General features: G+C 45.4%; 2 non-coding genes across 2 annotated transcripts; both read right to left on the bottom strand.

Annotated features, from left to right (window-relative positions):
- Positions 1-782: 782 nt before the first annotated feature.
- On the bottom strand, positions 783-855 carry Trnaa-agc. Its single transcript has one exon. It is a non-coding gene; the product is annotated as a tRNA-Ala (tRNA).
- Positions 856-5,024: 4,169 nt separating this feature from the next.
- On the bottom strand, positions 5,025-5,108 carry Trnas-gga. Its single transcript is given in 2 exon segments — positions 5,025-5,059; positions 5,069-5,108. It is a non-coding gene; the product is annotated as a tRNA-Ser (tRNA).
- Positions 5,109-6,997: the final 1,889 nt, after the last annotated feature.

The following is a 6,997-nucleotide window of genomic DNA, read 5'->3' as shown; positions in this document are numbered from 1 at the left end:
ATATATCAGTCAGTCCACATTGTCCCAGTAGTCAGCCGAAACAACATCACCGTACAGCTGTATATGTATGTATATAGGGTGGTCAGAAACAGTCTGAAAAGCTTGTAAGGGTATTGCAGGGTAAGTGGTGCTGAGAAATACTTGTTCAGAAAAAAATTCGATACGTTGCTGCGTTTCCGAGTTAATTAACACTGAAGTTAGCCAATCAGGCCCTTGCGCGCGCAAATTCAAGCGGCCCGCCACAGACGGCGTCACCAAGCATGTTCTGCGTTTGGTTTCCCAAAATCGAATAAGAGACCGATACAATAACTGGATTGGGACGGTAGTACAAATCGAACAGGAACCAATGACTGAGCACTCTCGTGCGCTATCATTTTAGCTATGAGGACAACTGTCAGTAATTGTATCTGGCGAGCCGCTTGAATTCACAAGCGCAGAGGCCTGATTCGCTAACTTCAACGCTAATTAACTCCTTGCATCGTATCGAAGTTTGTTTACAAACATTTATTTCCCAGCACAACGTACCCTGAAACAGGCTTTTAACAGGCTTTTGTTACTGTTTCTGACTATCGTGTATAGGTGTTCACTCTACATATAGCTCGGAGAAAGACTCCTCCGAAACCTAGCAGTGACCTGGTTTGTTAACATGCCTACAACTTAGCGCTTCAATTGATGAAAGAGTTGTTACCTTTAATCCTTAAATAGTCTATAAATTACTAATTCATTTCTTCGTGAGCCATGCAGAGGCCTTTTAGTATGGTTACCAAACTTAAAATTATAGCTGGAGGCGCCGGGTATCGATCCCGGTACCTCTCACATGCTAAGCGAGCGCTCTACCATCTGAGCTACGCCCCCAGTTGAACTAACGTTACAAGCTGCATGGCTGAGTCGAGCCTGCCGGACCCGACCTCCAACTGGAGCAGAGACAGTCGGCCGGCCCTGAGCCAGACCTCCGCTCCGCCGCCTGTGCGACTTCGGGCGCACTGTCACTTCTTCATCCATACCTACAGGCTTCTCACTTACACCGTTAGTCGTCGCTCTTGGTCAAGGTAAGCAAACCAGTTATTCCTTACGTTAATGCCTTATCTCGAAGGTGCTGAGATTCCCGATAATTCTACAAGGCTGCAAAATACTGACAGATTCCTAACGAACTCCAAGTTATCCAAATTAACCTCTGAGTGTCATCAGGATCTCACCATAATCCGCCTATTGTACGCACATTCACCGGCGTTTAAGCGTGCCCCTCATCACATCGTATCATGATACAATTCAGTACCTTTCGGAGTATACTATACATATTTGTGAATATTCTGAAGGTCAGTATTCGTCACTTTGAAGATAATAAAGTTACTGTACTTACTTACACTTTAAAATTGATAATCTGACGACAAGTACGTCCCATCTGGGTAACGACCAGTGGATAACGTCAGGTAATATATCAATGGCAAGGACTATAACTATGGTCCCTGTTAGTATTTCCATCATCGAGTCTAAAAATACAAACACAAAATCTATACTATCTATTTAATTATCATTTCTTGGTTTATTTTATATTATCTGGGAAGGCATGAAGTAGAGCTATCAATAAATTAAAATTTGGAAAACTCACAAAGTGAGAAATACCAAATAAAAACAGCACGTCACGCACCAGATCATTTATATACAACATGTATCGCAATTAGTATTTAAAATGCTACAGGTGAAAGTATACCGTAATAGAAGCAAAAATCTTACAGTTGCAACTTCCCCTTTGAATGTAAAGAAAGACTGTCCTTGTAGACTTCTACGTTATTTGATACAGAAACAGCTGAGTAATATTGAACGTATTCAACTGTTTTCTCTTTACTTATTCTGATAATTTGTAAACTGACACACAATATTTTAGCGCAACTCAATTTGACTTTTAATAATCCCTACAAAAGAATATCCCTGACTAACAATAACCTATGCCCTTCATGAATCACTTACAAAAATCTTCGTTACTGGAACTACTGCAATACAGCGAGCGCCAATACAGCCAGCTAAATAAAAGATTCTAACTTCGTAAGGCACTAACTACTGATGGGCATATAGTCAGCAAATGAAAGATGTTGACAGAGAACAAACAATGTATTTACCTTAAAGTCAATATATATATTCTTGAAATCTATTTTGACAACTTTCCTCTTTCTGACGGACACACATCCGGATCGTCCGCTCATATTAACATGCCAAAACTCTGGCATCTCTCCCCCCACATCCACCACTGCTGGCGGCTCACCTCCAACTGCCCAACGCTACGCGCTGTTTACATCCAACTGCCAAACACCACACAAGCGAATATACCAACAATGAGTCCAACCAGCCACAGACTGCACACAGCGCAGTCAGCGATTTTAATACAGACTGCTACAAGGCGTCACCAACATAAAAACCTATACAGCCTACTTACACAGTAAACATGGTCTGACTTCAGCATGAAATGTTGACCTAATTGACGCAAATGTCTTACGGCAGAGGGAACAGGAAGCGTGGTGAAAGTTCCAGATCGGCAGTCGTTGCGCCAGTGTCCTGGGTTCAGTTCCAGACCTCTCTGCAGTGTCCCTTCGGACGGGGACGTTGAGCTCGGCGGTCCGCTCCGTGTGCGCTTCGAGAGATGTATGCTGAGAACCAGCACCGGGTTTCACCCTCTCCCTCCTCTCATCGTCTTCAACGCGAACGCAGCACTACACTTCACACAAACATCATTACTGTCACCTACATTCAACACATTTCCACACATCTCTCATGCTTAGCGAAGAAAAGGTGCCCTGCTGGCGCAAAGGACAGTGAAAACCTTTCCAATTTGACGGTTGAACCTGCCCTTCGTGGTATCGTAACCATTTACGCCACACGACTTTACTTTACAGTTATTTTAAATGTAAATGATGGGTTAAATTTGCTGACACAGTGAATTCGGTATAAAATATTTACACAGTTAACAGAAATACTTGGCCGGCCGAAGTGGCCGCGCGGTTCTGGCGCTGCAGTCTGGAACCGCGAGACCGCTACGGTCGCAGGTTCGAATCCTGCCTCGGGCATGGATGTGTGTGATGTCCTTAGGTTAGTTAGTTTTAACTAGTTCTAAGTTCTAGGGGACTAATGACCTCAGCAGTTGAGTCCCATAGTGCTCAGAGCCATTTGAACCATTTGAACAGAAATATTTGTAGTGTAAACGCTTCGTAAAGTCTCCATTTGCTTGGGCTCAGATCCTAGACATGAACCATGGTTGGAGAACGAAGACTGATGACGGGATACCAGTACATTTTGCTGCAGATATAAGAGGTCATCCAACGCGCCATTTTGGACCTGTACGTTGACCTCCAAAATCACCTGACTTCCGATCTCTGGATTTTTTTGCATCTATGATGATCTTAGAAGACAATTATAAAGATGATGCGGTTGAAGAACTTACGCAGTGAGCTGCACACTCTTGTCAAGCTTTACGACCGGTGTTTTCGGGAATTCGTAACTCACTGCAGAGACGAGTGCACTGTTACGTCCAAATGCGCGGAAGACACGTGAAACGCCTCCTTTAACAGGCACGCGTTTAAAGTAAACTGTAATATATATGAGGGACACGGTTAAAAATTTTATAATGGCATGATTGTAAGAACAAAAGACATATGTTTATACACTGAAGCTGCAAAGAAACTGGTATAGGCATGTGTATTCAAATACAGAGAGGTGTGAACAGGCAGCAGACGGCGCTGCGGTCGGCGACGCCTATATAAGACAACAAGTATCTGGCGCAGTCGTTAGATCGGTTACTGCTGCTACAATGGCAGGTAATCAATATTTATGTGAGTTTGAACGTGATCTTATAGACGGTGCACGAGCGATGGAACACAGCACCTCCGAGCTAGCGATGAAGTGGGGATTCTCCCGAACGAGCATTTCACGAGTGTACCGAGAATATCACGAATCCGGTAAAACATCAAATCTCCGACATCGCTCCTCCCGGAAAAAGATCCTGCAAGTACGGGTGCAGGGAATGGCAAATGAACCGCAATGTAGACAAGTGTAATGTGCTGCGAATACATAGAAAGAAAGATCCTTTGTAATTTAGCTACAATATAGCAGGTCAGCAACTGGAAGCAGTTAATTCCATAAATTATCTGGGAGTAGCCATTAGGAGTGGTTTAAAATGGAATGACCGTATAAAATTAATCGTCGGTAAAGCAGATGCCAGACTGAGATTCATTGGAAGAATCCTAAGGAAATGCAATCCGAAAACAAAGGAAGTAGATTACAGTACACTTGTTTGCCACTGCTTGAATTTCGCTCATCAGTGTGGGATCCGTACGGCCGGCCGATAGTGGCCGAGCGGTTCTAGGCGCTTCAGTTTCAAACCGCTTGACCGCTACGGTCGCAGGTTCGAATCCTGCTTCGGGCATGGATGTGTAAGATGTCCTTAGGTTAGTTAGGTTTAAGTAGTTCTAAGTTCTAGGGGACTGATAACTTGAGATGTTAAGTCCCGTAGTGCTCAGAGCCATTTGAACCATTTTTTGGATCCGTATCAGATAGGGTTCGTAGAAGAGATAGAGAAGATCCAACGGAGAGCAGCGCGCTTCGTTACAGGGTTATTTAGTAATCGCGAAAGCGTTATGGAGATGATAGATAAACTCCAGTGGAACACTCTGCAAGAGAAACGCTCAGTAATTCGGTACGGGCTTTTGTTGAAGTTTCGGGAACATACCTTCACCTAGGAGTCAAGAAGTATATTGCTCCCTCCTACTGGCATCTCCCGAGGAGACGATAAGGATAAAATCACAGAGATTAGAGCCCACACAGAGGCATACCGACACTCTTTCTTTCCACGAACAATACGAGACTGGAATAGAAGGGAGAACCGATAGAGGTACTCAAGGTACCCACCGCCACACACAGAGGTGGCTTGCGGAGTATGGCTCTGAGCACTATGGGACTTAACTTCTGAGGTCATCAGTCCCCTAAAACTTAGAACTACTTAAACCTAACTAACCTAAGGACAACACACACATCCATGCCCGAGGCAGGATTCGAACCTGCGACCGCAGCGGTCGCGCGGTTCCAGGCTGTAGCGCCTAAAACCGCTCGGCCACCCCGGCCGGCCTTGCGGAGTATGGATGTAGATATAGATGTAGATGTAGACGACTGAAGAGGATCGTTCGACGTGACAGAAGTGCAAAACTTCCGCAGATTTCTTCATATTTCAATGTTGGACCATTAACAAGTGTCAGCGTGCGAACCATTCACAGAAACATCATCAATATGGACTTTCAGAGCCGAAGGCCAAGTCGTGTACCCTTTATGACTGCACGACACGAAGCTTTACGCCTCGCCTGAGCCTGTCAACACTGACATTCGACTGTTGATGACTGGAAACAAGTTGCCTGGGGGGAGAAGTCTCGCTTCAAATTGTATCTAGCGGATGGGCGTGTACGGGTATGGAGACAACCTCATGAATCCATGGACGCTGCATGTCAGCACGGGACTGTTGAAGCTGATGGAGGCTCTGGATACGGTGTGGAGCGCGTACAGTTGGAGAGATATGGGACCCCTTATACGTCTAGATACGACTATGACAGGTGACACGTACGTAAGCATCCTGTCAGGTCACTTGCATCCACCATGTCCATTGTGCATTCCGACGGACTTCGGCAATTCCAGCAGGACAATGCGACATCCCACACGTCCAGAATTGCTTCACAGTGGCTCCAGGATCACTCTTCTGAGTTAAAACACCTCCGCTGGCCACCGAACTCCCCTGACATGAACATTATTGAGCATATCTGGCATGCCTTGTAACGTGCTGTTTAGAAGAGGTCTCCATTCGCTCGTACTCTTACGGTTTTACGGACAGTCCTGCAAGATTCATGGTGTCAGTTCCCTCCAGCACTACTTCAGACATTAATCGAGTCTATTAGGCAGGTGTAACACTTTTCTTGGCTCTTTAGTGTTTAAGAGCGATAAAAACATTTACGATCGAAGGGCGTACAGTCCAGAATCGACATGCTAATCAGGCAGAATCACCGTGAGCATCAAAGAAATCATCTCACCGATGCTCCAGACGGAAGATACCCGTCTCGTAAAACACTGGGTACCGCTGTGTGAAGAAGTCCGTAACCGCCTGTTGCACATCCTCGTCCAACAGGAGTCTTCGACCCTTCAACCCTTTTTTAAAGGGAGAGATCAGGAGTATAGGGCGGGTGCTCGACTGTCTACCACTCCAGTTGCCGTAACTTCTGTGTTATGATATTTGCGATATGGGGACGTGCGTTATTATGAAGCAGCAGCTCTCCTTGTCGCACGCAAATTGGCACACCATTACACAACGATGGTTTCCGGAAAAAAATAGCAGCACGTTGGTCGTGTTTGGAAGCATTCTGTAATAGCATCGTCGTAGTTCATGTTTCTGCATTTACCGTGTGCACGTCGTAAAGAAAAGAATGCCACATTAATCCCTTCCCTGGATGTCGGTGCTTGTGTATCAGCACCGGAGTGGTGCTTTGTTGCATGTACACTGCAGAAACCTCCGCCCCTTGTATATGTAATGTTTTAAGAGTTGATTGCCATGTAAGAGATCCGATCGGTAGTGAAAACGAAACCACTGTGAAAATCAAAAAAATGTTTTATTTACAGTAGTTAGCTACAGCTTCCAGCCATTTCTTCTGAACAGTCGCTGCTCTGACGTAGATATTCGTCGTGGCGTTGTACCAACTTCCCAATACCCTCGTCACTTAAGGCAGGCGCCTGTGCATTCCGCCACTTCTCTACGCTGGCCTGCAGCTCACTGTCTATGTCAAAGGGTAGCCAGCGGTTCGTATAGGCAGAGATGAAAATCAGAGGGAGCCTCGTCCGGTCTTTATGGCGGGCGACCAAAGACGCATCGTCGAAAAAGCTGCAGGAGTGTCTTCGTTGCCTCTGAAGTGTGCTGCCGACAACTGTCATGAGAAGGGAAATGAGTGACAGATACGTTATGTGGGCTGCACGAAAT

This window comes from Schistocerca piceifrons, chromosome 1, assembly GCF_021461385.2.
Source record: "Schistocerca piceifrons isolate TAMUIC-IGC-003096 chromosome 1, iqSchPice1.1, whole genome shotgun sequence".
Lineage (NCBI taxonomy): Eukaryota > Metazoa > Arthropoda > Insecta > Orthoptera > Acrididae > Schistocerca > Schistocerca piceifrons.
The sequence above is the reverse complement of the archived record's forward strand: the minus strand, read 5'-3'. Positions and strand labels throughout refer to the sequence as shown.